Below are 13,261 nucleotides of genomic sequence, written 5' to 3' on the forward strand. Positions count from 1 at the left end.
TGCTTTTCTAACAGGAAATAAGGGTGTATTACATAGTGAATCGTGAGATTCTACCAGTACTCCTTCCTTAAGTAAGGCTGCTATTATAGGTTTGATTCCTACTTCTGCATCCTTTCTCAAGGGATACTGTCTTTTTTGTGGTCTAAATGCTGACTTTGGCGTGATTGTAACTGGTCCTGCTGTATGAATAAGTCCTACATCTGATTTCCCTGCTGACCAGAGAGTTTCTGGTATGCTTCGTAAGGCTTTCTCTTCCTCTTCTAGTAAGAGTGCTAATCAGCTGTCCTCGCTAGACTGCAGGTGCACAGCTGGGTGTGTCTGTGTTATCCAATTTAACTTCTGCTTTTGTGCTCCCTGTTCAGATAGCTCTAGTTCTGTCTGTTTTTCCCACCTTGTGACTTTTTCTCCTAGGTCTGCCCACTTTACATTCTTGCCCTTAGTTAAACTAACATGTGGTAGTCGATTAGATTTATAAAGTGCAAAGAATTCCTGGGGCAATGAACAGCTAACTACACTGTTCTCCTCTGCGTCCCAGTACAGATTACGTAACACTAATCTGTTTGCACGTTTTTTAAATAGTTCTTGTTCATATTCCTTATCAGGTCCTGGTGTGCTGCAATAATACAGAGTACAATGCAACAAATGTTGTTTATCAGTGTCAAGGGAGGGGGACTTACTGATGATTATGTTCATCAGTTCTTCAGTTACTGCCCCTGGACCAGTCGTAACCAAGTCCTGGCTGTACCAGTAAAATGTTTCACCCTCCGATCGCACTACAAAAGTATCCATTTGTCACTGTGCCTCCATACCTTGCATAGTTGGAACTACTGCTATGCCAAAAATCTGCATAAGGTCTCTTCCCAAGAGGTTTACTGGGCATTTTGCAGAAATGACAATTTTGCTTTACTGGGTCATCCCTGAAACAGGGTCAGTTATTGCTATGTTATGGGAGAGTGGCTCCCGATACAACTGTCCATTAGCTGCTTTCACTAATATATAGTCAAGTGATTCTGAATTCTCTGGTAGTTTGGAAGGATGTATCAGGGTCCGTGATGCCCCTGAGTCACACAAAAATTTTACTTCCCTCCCCTCTACCAGAAGCGTAACTTCCGGTTTTGTGTCTGCTAAGTAGAGCTCCAGGCTCAATAATGCTAAGTCCAAAATTTCATTTTCTTCACTGTCTGTGACTTCTTGCACATCCTCTATTTCTCCTATCACATCCTCTGTTCCCTCTATCACATTTATGTTTATCTTTTCTTGGTTATTTCTTTCTAGTGATTCCTGACTACCATATAGTCAGTCCTCACCCTCCTTATCTTCCGTGGCTACCTTCTTATTTTGCTTGCAATCCCTTGCTAAATGTCCCATTTTCCTGCATTTAAACATTCACCCCATTTCTTTCTCTCTTCAAACTCTTCTGATCGCTTATCAGATTGTTTGTTTCCCTGGGCATTTTTCTTGCCCTTCTTCCCGGACTGTACTACAAAGACTTCTGCTCCATCTTCTACTGCAAATACTTGAGTTTTCTTTTTGCTATTAAAATGCCTTTCGGCATGTCTTGCATATTCAAGTAATGACTGTAATCTACTCGTGTGGTGATCTACCATGTGTTTTGTAATAAAACTACTGATAGGTGCAATACTACCTTTCAAAAATGCATTCTTTAACTGCTGCTCATATGGGGAATCATGTGTTTGGTCTTCAGGTACCTGCATTCCACAATGGTTATTAAAACATTCTAATAATCTAGCAAAATATCTATCAACAGTTTCTTCTTCTTGTTGGATGCATTGATTAATGCAAGTCCAGTCTGCCCTAGGCTTCCATTTCTCAGAGATTCGGTCTGTCCGACCTTTCACTCTGATATCCAGCTCTGCGTTACTATGTGGGAGTGGCTTATGTTCTGCGTCACGGGGATTCCAGTTGCCACTGATCATGTGCCAATCTGGACCTACGATTTGTCTGACTACTTTTTCAACTTCTTCCCCATTTAAATGGTAACTTAACCTCATGCCCTGTAAATCTTCTAAGAATTTTCTAAACTTAACTTTTGGATGGGGAATCCCCTCTGTGGCTTTCCGGATGTCTTCCGGTGTCCACGGTCTATATACTAGGATAGTTGGGTCCTGCCCTTCCTGTCCTGCCTGAGGATTTGGTACTTCTATAAGTGGACATATCTCTTCTTCACTCATAGCTCGTGAATTTTCATTCATTTGATATAACTCCATATCCCCTCTTGTTTTACGTGTTCGAGACCTAGTCTTGATAGGATCTCTGACAAACGATTTTGGTTTTGCAGGGACAGTTGGGTATAGCGGAGGTGGATCAGCTTGTCCACTCGCTTCATATTCTGGTAAGGGAAGCGGAGGGGGTGGAGGGGCCGATGCTATTACCAAGTTATTGTCTTCTTTATCTAAAAACATTGCTTTTGAATTTTTACTCTTTTGTTCCCTGCGGTTTGCTTCCTCAAGCCACCTGTGTGCCTGGGGAATGCCTAATTGACGTTGCTTTTTTACCTGACCTTTTGCGTCAGTTTTGAGCTGTTTGACAAGTTTAATAAGTGAAGATTTTTCTAGTTTGGCATCAAATTCATATTTATTAACCCATTTTGTATAGTACCTAACACTGTTGACACGTTGTAATTGCATATATTTCGCGTCTTCGGTTAATGGCGGATCTCGGGATCTTTTTGTGCACTTATTTCCCATGTTGTCCTAACTTAGTTAAAGAAAAAAAAAATGTTACATAACCCTTCTTATTACGTGATACCATGATTTCTCTTTTTCACAGTTTATCTGCAATAACTCTCTACATATTCTGTTTGTCTGATTTATGACAAAACAACAATCTTTTTTGTCCCTGATCTGTACTTTACAGATCTCCCTGACAAAAACAAATACTGTAACAAGTCCCTGATCTAAAACAAAAAAAAAAAAAATAAATTCCTCCTTACCTGAGCCTCCGTGATTGACTACTGCACTGGAGCCATTGACTCGTCCTCCAATCGCAGATCAGAAACAGTGGCTGGCCTCTTTTGAACGACAATTTAGTCAGAGGTCTTTCAAAGCAGAAGAACCGATGTGGTCTCTTCCCCGTACGGTTTCATGCCACCGGGCCCATCTGACCTGAGTCAGAGCGAGAGTTTCCGGTCTGGAGGACCAAATCTGTCAAAGGAAAAATGAACTTCAAAAAGATCAATACACGGCAGGTTCAGGTTAAGGCACTTTAATCTTGCAGCAAGGAGACAAAAACGTGCTAATACAGAGTTTGTCTAACTAGAATCAGGAAGTGCAGACATTTTTATACATTTTCTAATAAGACATTGCCTACCAAGCTGACGTAGCAGATCACAAGTTTTAGCATCATTACTTCATAGCAGCTGTTTGTCCATGATTTTCTGCTTGCACTATCAATTTTGTGAAAAACTTCCTAAGAAAAACAATGTGGCCTTGACAACCACCGGTTAGATACAACTTTCTTCTATGCAATGTTACCATTCAAGGTACTACTAATTTGAGCACAAAGCAAGAATAGATTGCAGTCCATTTCTTTAAACAGTCCTTTGTCTGTCTTTATCTCTTCCCTCTGCAGCTGTGCATGTTCTCATAACACGAACAGAGCTGATTGTTCAAGATCATAACATTATAGAATATAGCATTGTTTCATTTCTTACTTCCTGACCTAGCAGATAATCACCTGCTTCTCAGTATATTTCCAAACGGCATAAGCATGAATTTTGCTGTGCTAGCAAACACTAGGTCAGAGGGCATATTGCAAGTTTCAGAATGCATACTGCAGTTTCAAAAACATCTTTTAGTCTCATATAAAACTAAGCTGTATATAAAATAGAATGAAAAACGTGTTAACTCTTTTAGTTTCTAATTAGCGCTAAGCACACATATTAATCCATATTTTTCTGACACATATACATCTAAACAGTCACAATAGTGCAGGTACATTCCAGTTCTATTCCAATAGGGCATGTTGTGTTTACATTTTAGCTCAGTACTTTACACACACCTCTGTATAAATCATATCAATATTTAGAAATGACATAGAATTATTTACAACATTCCAGATAGCTGTGATGGCAGTATCTCCTTCTGTTACATTTCTATATAAGTCATATTAATATTCACAAATGACTTATAATTATTTTACAAAATTCCAGCTACCTGGGCTGGCAGTATTTCCCTTTGCCACACAGTAAATTCAAATTGTGTTATTTGTTTTATATACCAGATTCTCCTTTGTTATATCAAAACAGTGTATAAAATTACTACTGTTAACTTTTTTTATCAGTGGGAATACCAGACCAATATTTGCCAGAATGAGTTGTTTTTTTGCCCCTAATCTATTTTTACTTCTTTTCTCTTCTTCACTCTGTGTTTTCTGCTTGATGAAATTTGCCAAATAACATGCTTCTTACTCATCACAACTATACCATGTCCTACAGGGTGAATAATCACAACAAAGAATAAAAGATATGTCACATCAAAGAAAAGTTAGTTGCTGTTAACTTTTGCATGAAACATTCAGAATGATGTGCATGCTTTCAGTCGCATTCTGTTCACGTGCACTAGTGCTGTGAACATTACAGGTCTCAGCTTCATTTTGGTGGAAATGTTCCTAACTTAGAAAAAAGAACAGCAGCTTCCATATCTCAAAACGTTTTGATAATTTTGTGACTAACCTTTTGCACCTCAGCATACAGTATACACACTGCCATGGTGCTTTCCCCGCTTGCCACTCATAACATGGTGTTACTGTTTTTTTTTTATAGTACTCATAAAAATATCTTTCCTACTTCTGTAGAACTTGAGATTTGTCACCATAGATCTCAGGGTAGGAAAATATGGAGATTCCCCATGGACCTCAATGGAGACACCTGTGAGTATGCGAGATGTCCGTCCATTAAATACAATGGATGCATTCCCATGCTAACCCTAGCCTCATGTCATGCCATGTGTCATCATTGTTTGGATGACTGTTGTCTCATTTGGACAGGAAACATATCTGACCTCTCTAAGTTATTTGAACAGTAATGAATTAAATCCCTGTTTCTTATAATTTATTTACATTTATTTTTTTAGATATCATTGTAATATACTAATTGGTGATTCAGTCAAGACATTTTGTATAGAAAACACTTTACCAAGATTTTTTCCTTTTATCTCCGAACAGTCATCCAAGACATATTATAACAAATATTCTGAAATCACAATGTTTACAGATCTGATTATCGGTAGTATTAATGCAGATTCTGAAATTAATGCTAATTTACTGAATCAAAGATTTAGATGGAGAGGCCATTGTAACCTTACTATCCACACTGCATATATAAATTCTAAGAATACTTCCAGAGCACTCAAGTACAGACTTGATTACAACAGGACCAAAAATGAAACCACTACCACATTTAGTTATAACAGTTTTCACTTTAGAGATATTTTGAATACACATTGACAAGTTCTTAAGCAGGATAAATTTTTATGAATAACATTATTGAATCTTTTAATTTTAGTTCTTGTAAAGAGCAAGCCCTGGGACATTCATTTTTCCCTTACAAAATCCATATTTTTACAAACACATTTTGGTTGCCTCTGCCAATCCCCCTACGGGTGATTCTCCTGTGGGAATCATACCACTCAACCTCTAAGAACACGAAATCTGGGCAAAGCCATCAAAAATGGGGAGGGGGCAAAGCCCCAACATAGGGGCACTTTTTAAATATTGCTCTTACAAACTTAGAGAATTGATAGAATAACAGGTTTTGCATTAGCATGCATTTTCTAAAGGGTATGAGGTCTGAAACTCAAATGTCCATTATTATTTTCTGACTTCAACCCTCAATAATTTGCCAATGATTTGCCAGAAAACCACAATTTTATGAGAAACAGACTAAATATTTGAAGCAGAAATCTGGACATTCTGCAAAAATCTGTACAGTTGAGAGGTATGAATTGCAATATTGTGTTACTGTTTATAAGTTAAAATTATTAAATTCTGTTAACACCACCAAGACCTATGAAATGAAATATCTTATAACCTATTCACTAACTGCGTAATCTACAGGTCTATATTATCACGAGGTACTTTTGTATGTGGACTAGACCTCTTCCACATTTAAGCATAAATTAGCCGTTTGTTTAAGTGATGTTAGAGGCAAATGAGAGAGAGGTGCAGTGTTTACATGCACCATTTTATGGCCTGGAAGTTTATTTTCCTTCATATGGATTGATAAAATGACAGGGAGTAGTCTACGGTACATAAGAATGCACTTTTGGACTGTAAGGAGACACTATGGATTATACATTTTGATGCATTGTTTTCTCCAGATCTTAATTCTAATCTTTATCCTTTGAGCTCATTATTTGAACCAATTCTTTTAATCATTGATTGGAGACATTATTTTATTATTATACATTCTAGATGTGTTTTATAATTCTGATTTACAGTACCTTTATATGCTAATATAGTGGTCACATTTTATAATGTTGTTTTGATTAAACACATTATAGAGAACAATGGCTTTAGCTATGACAAGTTTGTGACTCTGCTGTTATATTTTGCATTCTTCAGTACTTTGATATTACATGCAGTTATACATTTAGCCACTTGATGGCATCATTTCAATGCACATATATACATTCCGACTGTCTTGGTAATACACCAGTGTGCATACCTCATTGGGTTTATTTACTATTGCATATTTGGATGGAGATTGGAGTCATAGTAAGTATATGTGCATACATATGCATGTGTGTGTGGTGTGTGTGTGTGTGTGTGTGTGTGTGTGTGTGTGTGTGTTTGCATACACACACACACACACACACACACACACACACACACACACACACACACACATATATGTATATAGATACATACATTTATTTTATTTATTTATTTTATTTTATTTTATGTTTGATGACCGGGCTAGTCCAACTGGATACATGCCCATTTTCAGTAGAGGCTTGGGGAGATAAGCGCCAATTAAGCTAATAAAAATCAAAAAATAAAAATAAAATACATTGTTGATAGAGATTAACATCAAGAACTTGATTACACGGTAAAGGGTTTGACATTCATCATGTTGAAGACTAGGAAAAAAGAACAGGTTCAAATTAATTATTAAGGTTGTTTCGAAGTATTACACTCAAAGTGATAAAAGTTGGAATATATACATAGTGGAAAACTTGTGCTCACAGTAGAATGCTTGTTATAAAGTAAATAGTCAGAGGTAGTTACCAGAAAGACTAGACTAGAATCAGAGTTAAGGAAAGTTACTAATCCCACTTTAAGAGTTTTGGGAGGGAGGTATACAGTGACGCAGTAGTCATGCTGGGGGGGTGTTAGTTTGGGTAACTACATGGGCATAGCCATTGTGTTTTAAGGAGTATTTTTAGCTGCTTTTTGAAACGTAGTAATGATGAAAGTGATGCTAGTTTGCTGAGAAGCCTGCTCCACGTTTTCCCCACAGAATTAGAGAAAAGAGAATCCCCTGCTTTGGTGTAGGACTTTTGGATGGTAACTAGTAGTTTGTCTGCTGAGCGAAGGGTTGCAAGATTTTTGTAGGGGGTGACAAGGCTACAGAGTGTTGGAGTATTACCTGGATGATACCAAATCTTATGAGTGATAGTAAGTTGTTGAAATTGTAGCTGGTTTTGCAGTTCTAGCCATCCTAGCTGTTTAAGATTATGACAATGGCGGGTTCTAAATAGGGAGCCAGTGGCAAATCTGGCACTGTTGTTATAGGAGGTTACCAGTTTGTTAAGGCTGCTTTTGGAAAGATTAGTATAAATATACATAATATTAAATAAATCAGTATATATATATATATATATATATATATATATATATAATTTGGTTTTACTTTGTTTGCACCAGTATTCATTTATTTAATTGGTTGAAGCCCTTATTGGTATGTTTTTATCATGTGAATTTCTTTATTCTTATTTAAATATTGCATTATTTAGCCTCTCAGAATATCTGGAAATATAGAGAGCAAAACTTGGGTCTGTTATGAGCAGAGACTTGCAATTTCTTAATAAAGGGCTTTTCTGATCTTATTGGATCTGTTTGGTGCTGGGATTTCTGGAGTGTTTTGCATATGTATGCATATATATATATATATATATATATATATATATATATATATATATATATAAGTGCTGTTATAAGTCCATATAGTTAATTATTACGAGAACATACTTATGCAGTAATCTCTTGCGAAATGCTGTCTTTATTGTGAGAAGCAAATTGCAATTGCTTCGATAATTAATTTAGGAAATGAATGACTTGTGAATATATTAAATATTTTGGTAAGCTGATAACAGAGCATCTAAATAATGAAAAAAGTACATTTGTATCTTTCATACAACGTTTAACACACATAACTCACAAGACATTAGTATTTCCTTTTTAACATAGTAATTGTCAAGAAATGAATTTCTAGCAAAGCATTTTTTGTACAAGCACATTATACTCAGGTACTACCCTTAGTCAACTCAACTATTCATCTGGCCCCATATTCATATAACCACTTTTATAACCTTAAAATAACTTGCATATGTCCCAAATTAATTTTTTGGGGTATTGAGAAAGAACTAGTGCATAACATCATGCAAAATAGTTTGGTGGGCAGAGGCGTGGTGGGAGGAGTCAATTCGCAGAAACATGTAGTGCAACCACCTTATAGAATAAATAGCAGAATATGCATTGTATGTAAATGATGGCATAATATCATGCAAATGAGTGTCAACATCATAATGAGAGCTAATGATGAACTCGTATATGGAGGAGTGATTCAGAAATGTATAAAATTAACAAGATGAGTCATTGTGACTAATCTGAACATTATGACTTTCAGATGTATAGGAGTTTCTATGCTCACACTATGATGCCATTAGAAGATTGGTATTAACATAGGTTTGTAGGTAAGTACTAGGCTAGCTGGCCTTGTGGGTCATTTTAAGCCTAACCAATTTCCCACAGTGAGAATCAAACCCTGTACCTCTTACACCTTAACTATTATGCCAACCCCTCCCCACCAGCAGAGCAGCCCATGTTAGTGCTTGCCATCACAGCCAGTGCCACAATACTGTGCATCATTGCCCTTAACATAGCATATGAGTCTGTCAGTGGTTGATATACCATCACCTCCATGACCAGGATATTGTTTACTGCTGGTTTAATTTCTCCAAGTCTTTTGGGTTTCTAATACCATGACAGGAATAGACCCCATTCCTAAGTCACAGTATGATTAACGTTCATGAAATTAGTATTGTTTCGGTCTTTAATGTCAGCCAGAAGTGCTCTTCACAGCACCCGCAATGTGCCCAGAACTGACTCCTTCTGCAATTCATACGGAAATGAATGTATCGGTAACAAACCTAAGTATGATTGTAAATTCTTTTTATAAAACAGTGTAAGAAACTTCTCTGTGTCGAAGATTTTCAGTCCATATATCTCTAGTGGGTCTATATTAGAACATCAAAGTCTTGAAACTTCGAATGTTCTAATATCGACCCCTATTCAGTGAACGCTGAAAATAGCAAAGGTGCAGAGCACCAAATTTTTTTCCTAGGGAAAGAATTCGGTTGGTCGTTTCTGTGGCTTCGCTATTTTCAGCACTGTGGTGGAAAGTTACGGGTCGGGTTCAGGTAAGGGTGCGATTGTGTAGACGTGAGGGTTAGGGCACAGGTTAGGTGAGTTAGGTTTAGGGTGCGGGTGAGGTGAGTCTGAGATAGTCAGAAGCACGAACCAGGAACTGCAAAAATACTCCAAAAACAAGCGTAAAGCAGTCACGAAAAGAACACTTCACCACCAGGGAAAACAGTCCAAGGAACTTTAATAAAATAAAATCACACAACCAAAATAAAGCACTTAGAAGCACTTAAGTGCGAAGTGTTCTTTTTGTGACTGCTTTATGCTTGTTTTTGGAGTGTGAGATAGTGACGGACCTTAGGGTTAGGGTTTGGGTTAAGGTAAGTGAATAGATAGTAGTGTATGTACAGTTTAGTGTAGGGTTAGATGTAGGATTTTAAGTGTATGTGTGTGGATTGCTGTTTTTTTGGTGTGCTTGTGTTGTGTGAATGTGTTTCAGAACAGTGAACTTTTTCCCTGGGAAAAAATTCGCTGTTCTGCATGTTCGATATTTTAAGCATTCGCTGAATAGGGGTCGATATTAGAACATTCGAAGTTTTAAAACTTTGGTGCTCTAATATAGACCCATCTCTAGTTAATCGCTGTATATTAATCAGATCAGACACTAGTAGTAGAACTGGCAAACTTAAACTCGTCTTAAGTAAACAAAAAAAATAAATAAATAATAAAAAATACATAATTGTACAGAATTACTAAGTATTTGAAAGTAATCCAAGCAAAGCAGGCAATCTGTTTCCAGTTGAAAATCCTTTATTAAGTATACAGACAAGCGATCAAGTAAAACAAAAATAGAGTAATAATTTCCTCACAAGCTTTCTAAATGTATATAAATACTTTTTATCAGGCAAGGGAGTGGTTTATTGTTCTGTAAAGCAAAGTGTTATTGTACATGTTAAATTCACATCCCTTCCCCCATCAGTGTGACATTCAAGCTGGTCCTGCCCTACTTAGTAGCTGTCATAATAATATATAACCCTTATGTACTTTAAATAAAATTAAAAATGATGTGGTACCTCTTATTTAACCAGATTGTTAAGTAGATTATTAAGTCTGTGATTTTATCCAAGACAATATACTACATGGCTGGAAATATATCAACCTTAGTCCATTTGGCAATCAAAAAATATATCTAAATATATACATATACACTTTGCATGCAAAAAAAAAGTTGTAAAATTCATATTCTATTTTCATAACCTATTGTTAACAAAGATAGCTTTTGTCCTTCTAGACTTCTTCAGGTCTGTGTACAAGAACCATAAAAACTATCCGTACAAATATTATTGTATAATTAGTTAGTATTGTTATTACACATCATTTTGAATAAAGTGGAAAAAAGAGAACCAGAAAAAGAAAAAAAATAATAAGAAAAAATGTATGATGATGGAAACAAAATTCTTCTTCTTCTTTCGGCTTTTCCTGGTTAGGGGTTGCCACAGTGGATCATCTGTCTGCTCATGATTGGCAGTGGAGTTTTACAGCGCCCAACCTTCCACAGAAGGCACACAAACACACACACCCAATTTAGAGTGTTGAATCCACCTACTGCATGCCTTTTGGAGGAAACCAGAGCACTCGGAGGAAACCCACGCAACCACAGGGAGGGCATGCAGACTCCACACAGAAGGCACCCCAGCCTAGAATCGAACCGGAGAACCTCTTGCTGTGAGGCAGCAATGCTAACCACTGCACCACCGTGGACGCCCAATGATGGAAACAAAATATACACTTAAATTACAACTGATTTAAAATGGTATTTAAAACCAACTGGTAGAATAAAATAAAATAAAATAAAATTAGTCATGTAAACAATGTGGCAATTTTCTAAGTTCCAGTACACTTTTATTTGAACAGTAGTAGTTTAGTCGAGGCTTCCTAAAAGAGTTCAGCTTTAATTGCCACATGAGTTCATGTTTCTCCAGAATATTCAGGATGTCTCCTTCAAGATCATCCATGTCTATGAAATCCAGGATCTGGAACTTAAAACCCGTGTGTCTTTTATGAAGAGAAAAGTGTTTGGCTACTGCATTATTTTTACATCCAGACCGGAATTTTGACAGATGACATGAAATCCTATGCTTGAGTTTTTTTTACAGTCTTGCCCACATAGAATGCATCACATTAATTTCATTGTGCCCTGTAAATTACTTTTGTAGTGTTACAGTCACCCCCTGCACTGGTATTAATGATTTTGTTTAAATAAGGGCAATAAAAACTGTCACCTTGCTGTATAAATATGCAAAATGTACAATTATGGGAAGGCCAAGGACATTAGTGGTTTTGTTGAATTTAAACTTAGACCATATGAGAGAAACACTAAAAGATGTGAAACTAATTGTACATGTGTACCAATAACACTTTGTTTTACAGCACAATGAACCACTCCCTTGCCTGATAAAAAGTATATATATATATATATATTTAGAAAGCTTGTGAGGAAGCTATTACTCTATTTTTGTTTTACTTGTATCGCCTGTCTGTGTACTTAATAAAGGGTTTTCAACTGGAAACAGACCGCCTGCTTTGCCTGGATTACTTTCAAATACTTAGTAATTCTGTACAATTATATATATATATATATATATATATATATATATATATATATATATATATATATAATATTATTTTTACTTAAGACGAGTTTAAGTGCACTACTTCTACTACTATTGTGTGATCTGATTAATATACAGTGATTAACTAGAAATATATGGACTGAAAATCTTCCACACAGAGACGTTTCTTACACTGTTTTGTTTTTGGACCCACTACACTTGTTTAGTGGATTGTTTTGAGACTTCGGGTATACCACGGAGATTACTTGTAAATACTTTTTTATAAGACCCATTGCTCCTACTACTATTGGGACTGTCTGGGTATCCTTCTTCCACATTCCCCTCATTTCTGCCTGTAAATCCTGGTGTTTTATGACTTTGTGTCTCTCTGTACATAAGGCACTGTAGTTGCTGGGTGTAGCAGTTTCAGTGACCAATTCTACTTTTGTCTTCTTTTCATGGGCTACTATGTCTGATTTTCTTGCATTTGTTGGAAATGGGTGATCCCATGTAATATAAACTTTATCATTTTATATAATGCTTTGTGGCTCATGTTTCCAATGCTTCTCACCAACTTCAGTATTAGAATGTTTACACAATCCCCAATGCAATATTCTTGCCACATTATTATGCCTTTCAGTATACAGTCCTTCTGCCATTAGTATGTCACAACCAGCAACAACATGTGCGACTGTTTCCAATTCTGTTTTACAAAAACCTGCGTTTGTCTGTTTCTCCCACATGTTCAATGGACTTTGTAAACCAACATGTACGTTGTCCACTATCCTGGACTGCAGATATTAACATTTCATCCTTTTGGTTTAAATTCACCTCTCCTTAACCATTCCTGTGTTTGGTCCTGATTGACATGAGGTTGTTCCAGGAGTTTTTATGTATTTGCAACTATATTTATGCATTTTTCACCTTTCTTGCCTTCTCACCTGATCCTTCTCTTTATATTTTCTTTTGTTTTTTGCCACATTCATTTGCTGCCCAGTTTTTATCTACTTCTGGATTGATTTCCATTTCTGCTTGACGCTGAT

General features: G+C 36.5%; 1 pseudogene; it reads left to right on the forward strand.

Moving 5' to 3' along the window:
• Window positions 1–6,753: 6,753 nt before the first annotated feature.
• On the forward strand, window positions 6,754–6,868 carry LOC122803027 (annotated as a pseudogene).
• The last annotated feature ends 6,393 nt before the right edge of the window (window positions 6,869–13,261 follow it).

Source organism: Protopterus annectens, chromosome 5.part0, assembly GCF_019279795.1.
Source record: "Protopterus annectens isolate FY-2018-M chromosome 5.part0, PAN1.0, whole genome shotgun sequence".
NCBI lineage: Eukaryota > Metazoa > Chordata > Ceratodontiformes > Protopteridae > Protopterus > Protopterus annectens.